This window comes from Arachis stenosperma, chromosome 10 (genome assembly GCF_014773155.1).
Source record: "Arachis stenosperma cultivar V10309 chromosome 10, arast.V10309.gnm1.PFL2, whole genome shotgun sequence".
NCBI lineage: Eukaryota > Viridiplantae > Streptophyta > Magnoliopsida > Fabales > Fabaceae > Arachis > Arachis stenosperma.
The window spans coordinates 96,548,633-96,562,959 of NC_080386.1; the positions used below are offsets into that span (position 1 = coordinate 96,548,633).

Genomic DNA, 14,327 nt, shown 5'->3' on the forward strand with positions numbered 1-14,327 from the left:
CACGTTAGAAGCCACGTTAACCTAGTTAACGTGGGCTCTAACGTGAGGCAAAGGGGTACATTGGAACGTTAGTGACAATGTTGATTGTCACTAACGTTCTCGAACTCATATTTTCACTAAATGTTAACACCCCTAACGTCCTGAGCTAAAGTCTCTGCCCACTTCACACTTTCTCTCTGCAAGTAAAGCCAAGCCCAAATAAAGAAGAGAACTGCTTCAAACTCAAGATCCAAAGGCCCAAGACTTGAAGAGCCAACTAGAAGCTGAGAAGAGTAGTATATATAGGAGTAGCTTTGAATTATTTAGGAGTTCTGGAAGTTGGAAAATAGCACTACTATCTGTATTTTTTTACTTTCTCTGCTCTTCTAGTTCCACGATGTATTCTCCATCTTTGTTTTCATTTTCTAGAGCTATGAACAACTAAACCCCTTTCATTGGGTTAGGGAGCTCTGTTGTAAATTGATGGATCAATACTAGTTTTCATTATTCTTCTTCTATCTTTTCTCTTGATTTTACTTGAAAGCTTTCGATCTTCATCCAATTGGGTGGTTATCTTGGAAAAGAAGCTATTCAAACTTGGATCTCTTCTGAACCTTGAAAGAGGAATGAAGAGATCAAGCTAGAAATGCTTTCTCATGCTGGACCAAATTGGGTTTGGATGGATATGTGACTATAATCCTCTCAACACCTGATTTGGGAAATGCCTGTGGTATAATCAGTGACCACACTTCATCTTTTCTCATGAGCAATTGACCAAGGAATTGGCTATTGATCAAGATTTGAGAGATTGAATTGCAAGAAATTGTCATTCGATCAATTAAGATTGCCAAGGAGATCAATGAATGCATTGATTGAGGAAGAAATGAAAATGAACTTGATCCAGAGAATTGCAAAATCTCCTGAGCCCAATGAACTCCCCATTTCTGATCTTACCCATTCTCTTTAATTTCTGCGTTTACTTTTATGAGCAAACACCCCATTCCCATTTACAATTCTGCAATTTACTTTCAGTCATTTACTTTCAGCCCTTTAATTATAGCATTTACTTTTTCTGTCATTTACATTCCCGCCATTTTATTTTCTGCAAATCTCAACCCAAATTCTGAATTCACTCAACTAGAACATTCTTTTAATTAAAGTTGCTTGATCAATCAATCCCTGTGGGATTCGACCTCACTCTATTGTGAGTTTTTACTTGACGACAAATTCGGTACACTTGCCGAAAGAAATGTGTTGAGAGACAGTTTCCACCTGCATCAAGTTTATGGCACCGTTGCTGGGGATTGATTGTGCATCAACAATGATTAAATTAGGAGATCACTAGATTGAGCATTTTTGTTTTGTTTGATTTAATTTTCTGTTTGAGTAATTTACTTTCTATCTTAGTTAACTTCTTCCCTTCCCCCTCTACTCTTTCGTGTTCTTTGTTATTTACCATTCATTTTGCTAACCCACTAACTGTTTGATATATTACATCACTCACAACTAACAGAAATTCTAATAGCAATACTATCTGCACATATTGTTACTTGCTTGTACTTGTTGGTTGTATGACAGGGAGAAGAAGCGGGGCTTCAACTTCCTTCGATTTTGAACCAGAGAGGACCCTCCTTAGATTAAGGAGGGAAGCAAGAGCAAAACATGCAATCGGTGCTGAAGAGGAGGAGGAACACTTTGAACTAAACATGGAAGGCAACATGGAAAACCAACATGAAGAAGAGGCTCATAACCATGGGGGAGGAGGTAGAGCAAATCATGCTGGGGAGGATAGAAGAGTGTTAGGCTCTTACATCAATCCAAACCCAGGCAACTGTGGAAGTAGCATCCAAAAGGCAACAATCCATGCCAACAATTTCGAGCTAAAACCTCAGCTCATCACTCTTGTGCAGAATAATTGCTCATTTGGAGGAGGTGCTCAAGAAGATCTGAATCAACACTTGACCACCTTCTTGAGGATTTGTGACACAGTGAAGTCCAATGGAGTCCACCAGAATGTCTATAGGCTGCTCTTGTTCCCTTTTTCACTCAGGGACAAAGCATCCAAATGGCTTGAATCCTTCCCAAAAGAAAGCCTGACAAATTGGGAGGAGGTAGTGAATAAGTTTTTGGCAAGGTTTTACCCCCCTCAAAGGATCAATAGGCTGAGAACTGAAGTGCAGACGTTCAGACAGCAAGATGGGGAGACATTTTATGAAGCTTGGGAAAGGTTCAAAGACCTAACAAGGAGATGTCCACCAGATATGTTCAATGAATGGGTGCAGTTGCACATCTTCTATAAAGGCTTGTCATATGAATCAAAGAAGGCAGTAGACCATTCCTCTAGAGGATCATTGAACAAGAAGAAGACCATTGAAGAAGCCATAGATGTCATTGAGATTGTAGCTGAGAATGACTACTTCTATGCTTCCGAAAGAGGGAACACTAGAGGAGTGATAGAGCTAAACAATGTAGATGCTCTGTTGGCTCAGAACAAGCTCATTACCAAGCAGCTAGCTGACCTCACCAAGAAGATGGAGAGGAACCAAGTGGCAGCAATCACCACCTCCTCAACAACCCAAGAAGGAGTTGAAGAAGGGGCAGAGGGTAACCTTGAGCAAGCCAACTACATTGGGAATTTACCTAGACAGAACCATGATCCATACTCCAAGACATACAACCCTGGATGGAGGAACCACCCAAACTTTGGGTGGGGGAATAAGCAAGATCAAAGCCAAGACCAGAGACGTTACAACTCCAACAACAATGCAGCCCATCAATAATTCACACAGAGGACATATCAACACCCCCACAACAACACTTCTCCACACCCATATCAAAACCAAAACAACACCTCTCATCCTTCCACCTCTAATCCCAATCTACCATCAATTGATGACAGACTCTCTAAGCTTGAAACCTTACTTGAAGGAATATGCCAAGAGATTCAAGAAACCAAGGTGTTCAAAGAAGAGGTGCGAGCCAATATTAAGAACCAAGGAGAGACCATCAAGAAGCTGGAAGTCCAAGTGGGATGCTTAGCTGAGAAGATTCCTAAACCTACTGATGGCTTCCCAAGTGACACGGAGAAAAACCCAAGAGGAGAAGCAAAGAAAGTAAGATGGGAAGATTGCAAAATGGTCACTATAAGTGGTCAAGAGGCTGAAGACAAGCAAAGCAAACTTTCCGAACAACCTAAAGACAATTCAACAGAGGAGGAGGATAGAGATCACCAAGAACCAGAAATCTCACAACAAGAGCTGCTGAAGCTCTATGCACCATTTCCCCAACTGCTCAATGGTGCTGTGGGAAAGAGAATATACTCAAGGTTCCTAGACTTATTTGCATCTCTGCATGTGAACATACCATTCATCAAGGCCATCCAACAAATGCCTGCATTCATCAAGTATATGAAGGAACTTCTTCCCAGGAAAAGCTCACTCAAAGGAGGCCAGACTATAGTGTTGAACAAGAAATGTAGTGCCCTTATTCAACCTGAGTTGCCTACAAAAAAAAAAGACCCAGGAAGTTTTCACATCCCCTATGCCATAGGAGAAACAATGTTCGATAGAGCACTCTGTGATTTGGGGGCAAGCATCAACTTACTGCCCCTATCCCTGGCGAAGAGGCTGCAGATTAATGAGATAATGTCCACAGATGTAGTCATCAGACTGGCTGACAAGACTCAAAAGTAAGCAATAGGAGTGGTGGAAAATGTGTTGCTAAAGGTTGGGAAATACTTTCTCCCAACAAACTTTGTCATCCTGGACATGGAAGAGAGTCACACTCACCCAATCATATTGGGAAGACCCTTCCTAGCTACGGCCAGAGCACTCATAGATGTGGAGAAAGGGGAGTTAATATTGAGGATCCATGATGAACGGCTCAGCTTTAATGTCTTCAAACTCTCACAAGAAGCTGACCAAGAGCACAAGGAACCAAGCAAAGATCGTAATGAGATTCTGAAGGAGGAAGCAAGCACTGAAGCACACCCAACCTATCTGGAGACCCCTTTGGTTGATAAACAAGGGAAACAGTAACTACCACAGCTCAAGGAAAAGTTGGAGGAACCTAAACCTTTAGAGGCATGTGAAGACAACATCACAACTCCCTTAGAAAAAGAAGTCATCAAGAGCAAGGCAATATCAAAGGACACAAGGAAGAAGGTACCAAGAAAGTGGAGGAACAAAAAGATCCCTATGAAAGACTTCTCTCCAGGAGATAGAGTGATCTTAGCTTACTTCCCAGATATCTCCCTAATCTCCCCACTGTACCATCTCAGTTACCTAAAGTCTTCACAATCAACAGAGTTCTTCCCCTGGAACATGTCGAGATCATTGATACAACCAATGGATACAAGTCCACAGCAAGAGGGGAAGATTTCAAGCATTACCAACCACTCTAATGAGGGAGTAACGTAAAGCTAGTGATGCTAAAGAAGCGCTTCATGGGAGGCAGCCCATGTTTTATATGCTTTTAGAAGATAGTGAATAAGTCAATATTTATGAATTTCAACCCAACCTTGACAAACACTTGGTGAAAACCTTCTTGTGCAGCATATAGTGAGGAACAAGTTTGGTGTTCAAAGCAAACCAAGATGCATGCTATTCTTGGGAGCTTTGAACAAAAACTTTTCATCACAGTGCTCCAAACTAAGTTTGGTGTCACCCCATGGTGCCACCAAAATGCATATAAGGACCCACCAATAGTTAGTTAGTTAGTTGGAATTCATAAATAAACAATCTAATCTTTTCTTTTCTTTATTAGTTATAGCCGTAAAGGCTAAATTGTATTTTTAAATAGTATGTCTTACTTTTCTTATTTTATCTTTAGGGAAAAGAAAAGGAGCATTGATGGGGATAGATAGGACAACCAAACAAAGAAAGTTCGGACACCACAAAAGGAGGGACTACACACTTGTTCTAAAAAGGGAATACATTGGAAAATGTTGCCATGCAACATTGGAAAAATGGGACACCTAAAAGACCGAGCAATCTCCATTATAAAGTGATGATCCATGTCTTTTATCCATGCATAACCCCAACCGTCCATCAAGTAACCACTCCATCAATCCACACCCTCCATTCTCTCACAACTTCCATATATAAATAATCCTTGTTCCGTGCCCACATTCATTGTCATAACCCACTCTTCACAACTCTTCATTTCGGCACAAGACACTCCCTCTCACAGTACAAACATTTCCCCCTCACTCTCTTCATTGCAATAAAACCCTAAACAACCAAAAGTCTCCAAAACCTTACCACCTTCACATATTAACTCTCGTTCATGGCCTCTTCAAGTTCTAAAAGAAGGAAGGGAAAGGAACCCATGGAGCAACACCCGTATGATGAAAAGAGATTTAAAAGCCTGTATCATGCATTGTAATACGGGTGGATGGTTGACAAGGAAATCATTTATGAGCTGGGATTTCAAGTGAAGAAAACTGAGTGTCCAGAAATCACAGAGAAAGTAGAAAAGAGAAGATGGGAGCTCCTAACCGATCCTGTCACTAAGGTGAATGCAAACCTCATAAGAGAATTTTATGCAAATGCGGTCCGATATGATAAGAAAGATGAGTCATATACAAGCTTTGTGAGAGGAAAGGTCGTGGATTTTGGTCCCATGAGTGTCATGAGGGTATTAAAGCTACGGTCCATACATTTTGAAGAAGAGAGTTATCACTCAAGATTGGACAACCCCAATTATGACCAGATTTTGCAAGACATTTGTGTACCCAGAGCTGACTGGGAAAGATCTGCGGGTAAGAAACCAAAGTTCATCAAGAGAACGGATCTCACCCCTGAAGCCAAAGGGTGGTTTGAACTCGTGAGGAGGTCTATTCTCCCAGCTGCAAACAACTCGGAGGTGAATCTCAAGAGAGCCACAATGGTGCACTGCATACTCAAAGGAGGAGAAATCAAGGTTCATGAACTCATAGCTGAAGGCATTAGAAAGATGGCAGAGAAAAGTGACTCAAGAGGAACGTTAGGTTATCCAAGCACTATTTACCGACTGTGCAAGAAAGCTGGGGTGGTGTTTGAAGATGAGGACTCAGTGTGGATAAAAGAAGGCATTCCAATAACTGTCCGAAAGATGAATGCTGCCACATCCTCCCTGCCTCAACGGAAGCAAAGGAAGAGGCCAGCCCCTCAAGTAGTGGAAGGACAAGTCTTAGAGGGGCAAGCACCAGTGGTGCACGAAATTGTGATCACTACTTTGTCCATATTCAAATAATCCCCGGTAATGGCTCCAAAGACTTGGTGCTCAATACCATGGCATAAACACAATTTCGCACAACTAACCAGCAAGTGCACTGGGTCGTCCAAGTAATAAACCTTACGTGAGTAAGGGTCGATCCCACGGAGATTGTTGCTATGAAGCAAGCTATGGTCACCTTGTAAATCTCAGTCAGGCAGACTCAATTGGGTATAGTGATAAACGAATAAAGCATAAAGATAAAGATAGGGATACTTATGTATATCATTGGTGAGAGCTTCAGATAAGTGTATGAAGATGCTTTCCCTTCCGTCTCTCTGCTTTCCTACAGTCTTCATCCAATCCTTCTTACTCCTTTCCATGGCAAGCTTATGCAAGGGTTTCACCGTTGTCAGTGGCTACCTCCCATCCTCTCATTGGAAATGTTCAACACACCCTGTCACGGCACGGCTATCCATCTGTCGGTTCTCAATCAGGCCGGAATAGAATCCAGTGATTCTTTTGCGTCTGTCACTAACGCCCCGCCCTCAGGAGTTTGAAGCACGTCACAGTCATTCAATCATTGAATCCTACTCAGAATACCACAGACAAGGTTAGACCTTCTGGATTCTCTTGAATGCCGCCATCAGTTCTTGCCTATACCACGAAGATTCCGGTTAAAGAACCCAAGAGATATTCACTAGAGCCTTGGTTGCTTGTAGAACAAGAGTGGTTGTCAGTCACTTTGTTCATAGGTGAGAATGGTGATGAGTGTCACAGATCATCACATTCATCAAGTTGAAGAACAAGTGATATCTTGGACAAAGAACAAGCGGAATTGAATAGAAGAACAATAGTAATTGCATTAATACTCGAGGTACAGTAGAGCTCCACACCTTAATCTATGGTGTGTAGAAACTCCACCGTTGAAAATACATAAGAACAAGGTCTAGGCATGGCCGAATGGCCAGCCTCCCAAATGATCTAAGATAGCATGAAACTCAAAGATAGCTACCAAGATCTGTACAAATACAATAGTAAAAGGTCCTACTTATAGAAAACTAGTAGCCTAGGGTGTACAGAGATGAGTAAATGACATAAAAATCCACTTCCGGGCCCACTTGGTGTGTGCTTGGGCTGAGCAAATGAAGCTTTTTCGTGTAGAGACTCCTCTTGGAGTTAAACGCCAGCTTTTATGCCAGTTTGGGCGTTTAACTCCCATTTAGGTGCCAGTTCCGGCGTTTAACGCTGGAATTTCTTGAGGTGACTTTGAACGCCGGTTTGGGCCATCAAATCTTGGGCAAAGTATGGCCTATCATATATTGCTGGAAAGCCCAGGATGTCTACTTTCCAACGCCGTTGAGAGCGCGCCAATTGGGCTTCTGTAGCTCCAGAAAATCCACTTCGAGTGCAGGGAGGTCAGAATCCAACAGCATCTGCAGTCCTTTTGAGTCTCTGAATCAGATTTTTGCTCAGGTCCCTCAATTTCAGCCAGAAAATACCTGAAATCACAGAAAAACACACAAACTCATAGTAAAGTCCAGAAAAGTGAATTTTAATTAAAAACTAATAAAAATATACTAAAAACTAACTAGATCACACTAAAAACATACTAAAAACAATGCCAAAAAGCGTACAAATTATCCGCTCATCACAACACCAAACTTAAATTGTTGCTTGTCCCCAAGCAACTAAAGATCAAATAGGATAAAAAGAAGAGAACATGCAATGAATTCCAAAAACATCTATGAAGATCAGTATTAATTAGATGAGCGGGGCTTTTAGCTTTTTGCTTCTGAATAGTTTTGGCATCTCACTTTATCCTTTGGAACTCAGAATGATTGGCTTCTTTAGGAACTCAGAATCCAGATAGTGTTATTTGATTCTCCTAGTTAAGTATGATGATTCTTGAACACAGCTACTTATTGAGTCTTGGCCGTGGCCCAAAGCACTCTGTCTTCCAGTATTACCACCGGATACATACATGCCACAGACACATAATTGGGTGAACCTTTTCAGATTGTGACTCAGCTTTGCTAAAGTCCCCAATTAGAGGTGTCCAGGGTTCTTAAGCACACTCTTTTTGCCTTGGATCACAACTTTATTTCTTTCTTTTTCTCTCTTTTTTTATTCGGTTTTTTTTTTCGCCTCTTCTTTTCCCCTTTTTTTTGTATTCACTGCTTTTTCTTGCTTCAAGAATCATTTTTATGATTTTTCAGATCCTCAGTAACATGTCTCCTTTTTCATCATTCTTTCAAGAGCCAACATTCATGAACCACAAATTCAAAAGACATATGCACTGTTCAAGCATACATTCAGAGAACAAAAGTGTTGCCACCACATCAAAATAATTAAACTGTTATAAAATTCAAAATTCATGCAATTCTTTTCTTTTTCAATTAAGAACAGTTCTTAAGAAGGGTGATGGATTCATAGGACATTCATAACTTTAAGGCATAGACACTAATGATCACAAGACACAAACATGGATAATATAAAGCACTAAAATTCGAAAAACAAGGAAATAAAGAACAAGGAGATTAAAGAACGGGTCCACCTTAGTGATGGCGGCTTGTTCTTCCTCTTGAAGGTCTTATGGAGTGCTTGAGCTCCTCAATGTCTCTTCCTTGTCTTTGTTGCTCCTCTCTCATGATTCTTTGATCTTCTCTAATTTCATGGAGGAGGATGGAATGCTCTTGATGCTCCACCCTTAGTTGTCCCATGTTGGAACTCAATTCTCCTAGGGAGGTGTTTACTTGCTCCCAATAGTCTTGTGGAGGAAAGTGCATCCCTTGAGGTATCTCAGGGATCTCATGATGAGAGGGGTCTCTTGTTTGCTCCATCCTTTTCTTGGTGATGGGCTTGTCCTCATCAATGGGGATATCTCCTTCTATGTCAACTCCAACTGAATAACAGAGGTGACAAATGAGATGAGGAAAGGCTAACCTTGCCAAGGTGGAAGACTTGTCCGCCACCTTGTAGAGTTCTTGGGCTATAACCTCATGAACTTCCACTTCTTCTCCAATCATGATGCTATGAATCATGATGGCCCGGTCTAGAGTAACTTCGGACCGGTTGCTAGTGGGAATGATTGAGCGTTGGATGAACTCCAACCATCCTCTAGCCACGGGCTTGAGGTCATGCCTTCTCAATTGAACCGGCTTCCCTCTTGAGTCTCTCTTCCATTGTGCGCCCTCTTCACATATGACTGTGAAGACTTGGTCCAACCTTTGATCAAAGTTGACCCTTCTAGTGTAAGGATGTTCATCTCCTTGCATCATGGGCAAGTTGAATGCTAACCTTACATTTTCCGGACTAAAATCCAAGTATTTCCCCGAACCATAGTAAGATAGTTCTTTGGATCCGGGTTCACACTTTGGTCATGGTTCTTGGTGATCCATGCATTGGCATAGAACTCTTGAACCATCAAGATTCCGACTTGTTGAATGGGGTTGGTAAGCACTTCCCAGCCTCTTCTTCGGATCTCATGGCGGATCTCCGGATATTCACTCTTTTTGAGTGAAAAGGGGACCTCGGGGATCACCTTCTTCAAGGCCACAACTTCATAGAAGTGGTCTTGATGCACCCTTGAGATGAATCTATCCATCTCCCATGACTTGGAGGTGGAAGCTTTTGCCTTCCCTTTCCTCTTTCTAGAGGTTTCTCCGGCCTTGAATGCCATAAATGGTTATGGAAAACGAAAAAGCAACGCTTTTACCACACCAAACTTAAAAGGTTTGCTCGTCCTCGAGCAAAAGAAGAAAGAAGAGAGTAGAAGAAGAAGAAATAAGGGAGGAGGAGATGGCTTTGTGTTTTTGGCCAAGGAGGGGGGAAGTGGTGTTTAGGTTGTGTGAAAATGAAGGAATGAAGAAGGGTATTTGATAGGTGAAGGGGTTTTGGGGAAGAGGTATTGAGGTGATTGGTGAATGGGGGAAGAAGAGAGAGAGTGGTGGTGGGGTTGGTGGGGATCCTGTGGGGTCCACAGATCCTGTGGTGTCAAGGAAAAGTCATCCCTGCACCAAATGTCGCTCAAAATCACATTTTGAGCCATTTCTGGCGTTAAACGCTGGGCTGGTGCCCATTCCTGGCGTTTAACGCCAGGTTCTTGCCCTTTTCTGGCGTTTAATGCCAGTCTGGTGCCCATTTCTGGCGTTAAACGCCCAGAATGGTGCCAGACTGGGCGTTAAACGCCCAACTGCTAGGTTTACTGGCGTTTGAACGCCAGCAACTTCTTCCTCCAGGGTGTGCTGTTTTTCTTCCTGTTTTTCATTTTGTTTTTGCTTTTTCAATGGATTTTGTGACTTCTTATGATCATCAACCTAAAAACATAAAATAACAAAGAGAAATATACAAAATATAATCATTGGGTTGCCTCCCAACAAGCGCTTCTTTAATGTCAGTAGCTTGACAGAGGGCTCTCATGGAGCCTCACAGATACTCAGAGCAATGTTGGAACCTTCCAACACCAAACTTAGAGTTTGAATATGGGGGTTCAACACCAAACTTAGAGTTTGACTGTGGGGGCTCTGTTTGTCTCTGATTTGAGAGAAGCTCTTCATGCTTCTTCTCCATGGTGACAGAGGGATATCCTTGAGCCTTAAACACATAGGATTCTTCATTCACTTGAATGATCAATTCACCTCCATCAACATCAATCACAGCCTTTGCTGTGGCTAGGAAGGGTCTGCCAAGGATGATGGATTCATCCATGCACTTCCCAGTCTCTAGGACTATGAAATCAGTAGGGATGTAATGGTCTTCAACTTTTACCAAAACATTCTCTACAAGTCCATGAGCTTGTTTTCTTGAGTTGTCTGCCATCTCTAGTGAGATTCTTGCAGCTTGTACCTCAAAGATCCCTAGCTTCTCCATTACAGAGAGAGGCATGAGGTTTACACTTGACCCTAAGTCACACAGAGCCTTCTTGAAGGTCATGGTGCCTATGGTACAAGGTATTGAAAACTTCCCAGGATCTTGTTTCTTTTGAGGTAACCTCTGCCTAGACAAGTCATTCAGTTCTTTGGTGAGCAAAGGAGGTTCAGTCTCCCAAGTCTCATTTCCAAAAAACTTGTCATTTAACTTCATGATTGCTCCAAGGTATTTAGCAACTTGCTCTTCAGTGACATACTCATCCTCTTCAGAGGAGGAATACTCATCAGAGCTCATGAAAGGCAGAAGTAAGTCCAATGGAATCTCTATGGTCTCATTTTGAGCCTCAGATTCCCATTGTTCCTCATTGGGGAACTCATTGGAGGTCAGTGCACGCCCATTGAGGTCTTCCTCAGTGGCGTTCACTTCCTCCCCTTCCTCTCTAGATTCGGCCATGGTTATAGCTTTGCACTCTCCTTTTGGATTTTCTTCTGTATTACTTGGGAGAGTACTAGGAGGGGGTTCAGTAACTTTCTTGCTCAGCTGTCCCACTTGTGCTTCCAAATTCCTAATGGAAGATCTTGTTTCAGTCATGAAACTTTGAGTGGTTTTGATTAGATCAGAGACCATGGTTGCTAAGTCAGAGGGGTTCTGCTTAGAATTCTCTGTTTGTTGCTGAGAGGATGATGGAAAAGGCTTGCCATTGCTAAACCTGTTTCTTCCACCATTGTTGTTGTTGAAACTTTGTTGAGGTTTCTCTTGATTCTTCCATGAGAAATTTGGGTGATTTCTCCATGAAGAATTGTAGGTGTTTCCATAGGGTTTTCCTAGGTAGTTCACCTCTTCCATTGAAGGGTTCTCAGGATCATAAGCTTCTTCCTCAGATGAAGCATCCTTAGTACTGCCAGGTGCATTTTGCATTCCAGACAGACTTTGAGAAATCAAATTGACTTGTTGAGTCAATATCTTGTTCTGAGCCAGTATGGCATTTAGAGCATCAATCTCAAGAACTCCTTTCTTCTGACTTGTCCCATTGTTCACAGGATTTCTTTCAGAAGTGTACATGAATTGGTTGTTTGCAACCATTTCAATTAGTTCCTGAGCTTCTGTAGGCATCTTCTTCAGATGAAGAGATCCTCCAGCAGAGCTATCCAAGGACATCTTGGATAGTTCAGATAGACCATCATAGAAAATACCTATGATGCTCCATTCAGAAAGCATGTCAGAAGGACATTTTCTGATCAATTGTTTGTATCTTTCCCAAGCTTCATAGAGGGATTCTCCATCCTTCTGTCTGAAGGTTTGGACTTCCACTCTAAGCTTACTCCATTTTTGAGGTGGAAAGAACTTTGCCAAGAAGGCATTGACTAGCTTTTCCCAAGAGTCCAGGCTATCCTTAGGTTGAGAGTCCAACCATATTCTAGCTCTGTCTCTTACAGCAAAAGGGAATAGCATCAGTCTGTAGACCTCAGGGTCAACCCCATTAGTCTTGACTGTGTCACAGATTTGCAAGAACTCAACTAAAAACTGATGTGGATCTTCCATTGGAAGTCCATGGAACTTGCAATTCTGTTGCAGTAGAGAAACCAACTGAGGCTTAAGCTCAAAGTTGTTTGCTCCAATGGCAGGGATAGAGATGCTTCTCCCATAGAAGTCGGGAGTAGGTGCAGTAAAGTCACCCAGCACCTTCCTTGCATGTTGGCATTGTTGTTATTTTCGGCTGCCATGAGTTCTTCTTCTTTGAAGAATTCGGTCAGGTCCTCTAAAGAGAGTTGTGCTTTGGCTTCTCTTAGCTTTCGCTTCAAGGTCCTTTCAGGTTCAGGGTCAGCTTCAACAAGAATGCCTTTGTCTCTGCTCCTGCTCATATGAAAGAGAAGAGAACAAGAAGATATAGAATCCTCTATGTCACAGTATAGAGATTCCTTGAGGTGTCAGAGGAAAAGAAAAATAGAAGGAAGAAGAAGGAGAATTCGAACTTGATTAGATAGAGTTCGAATTGTGCATTAAGAGGGAGTAGTACTCCATAAATAGAAGGATGTGGGAGGAAGGGAAGTAATTTTCGAAAATTAAGTAAAAGATTTTGAAAACATTTTGAAAAACACTAATTGATTTTCGAAAACAAAAGTGGGAAAGAAGTAAAGTGATTTTTGAAAAAGATTTTGAAATTAGAAATTAAAAAGATTTGATTGAAAACTTATTTTGAAAAGATGTGATTAAAAAGATATGATTGAAAAGATATGATTTGAAAACAATTTTAAAAGATATGATTTTAAAAACAATTTTAAAAGATATGATTTTTTTTTTTAAAAATTGATGACTTGCCTAACAAGAAAAGATATGATTCAAACATTAAACCTTTCTCAACAGAAAAGGCAACAAACTTTGAGATGTTCAATCAAATCATTAATTGTTAGTAAGTATCTTTGAAAAAGGAAAGAAATTGATTTTGAAAACATTTGATTGAAAAGATATGATTTGAAAAAGATTTGATTTTGAAAAACTTTGAAAATTTGAAAAAAATTGATTTTGAAAACAAAATCTTCCCCCTTTGCCATCCTGGCGTTAAACGCCCAGAATGGTATCCATTCTGGCGTTTAACGCCCAAAATGCACCCTTTTTGGGCGTTAAACGCCCAACCAGGTACCCTGGCTGGCGTTTAAACGCCAGTCTGTCTTCTTCACTGGGCATTTTCGAATGCTCAGCTTTTTCTGTATAATTCCTCTGCAGTATGTTCTGAATCTTCAATTCTTTGTATTATTGACTTGAAAAGACACAAATTAAAAATATTTTTGGATTTTTAATAATCAAAATGCAACGAGAATCAGATAACAATGCATGCAAGACACCAAACTTAGCAGTTTGTATACTACTGACACTATATGAGACACATAAACACTCAAGCCAAAAGAATTCAAAGATCAGAGTAAGAAATCATCAAGAATCACTTGACGATCCTTGAGACACATGAATGTATGCAATTGACACCAAACTTAAGATGAAACACTAGACTCAAGCAAGAAACATCAAATATTTTTGGTTTTTATGATTTTGTAAAATTTTTTTGTGATTTTCGAAAATTAAGTGGAAAAAGATATCAAAATTCTTAATGAGAATTCCAAGAATTAGTGCAATGCTAGTCTAAGACTCCAGTCCAGGAATTAGACATGGCTTCACAGCCAGCCAAGCTTTCAAAGAAAGCTTCGGTCCAAAACACTAGACATGGCCAAAGGCCAGCCAAGCCTTAGCAGATCACTGATCCAAAAGCAAGATTGATAAAAAAAATC

The 14,327-nt window shown here is 41.1% G+C and overlaps 1 non-coding gene across 1 annotated transcript; it reads left to right on the forward strand.

Moving 5' to 3' along the window:
• Positions 1-12,258: 12,258 nt before the first annotated feature.
• LOC130959588 (small nucleolar RNA R71) lies at positions 12,259-12,366 on the forward strand. Its single transcript, XR_009078660.1, has one exon. It is a non-coding gene; the product is annotated as a small nucleolar RNA R71 (small nucleolar RNA).
• Positions 12,367-14,327: the final 1,961 nt, after the last annotated feature.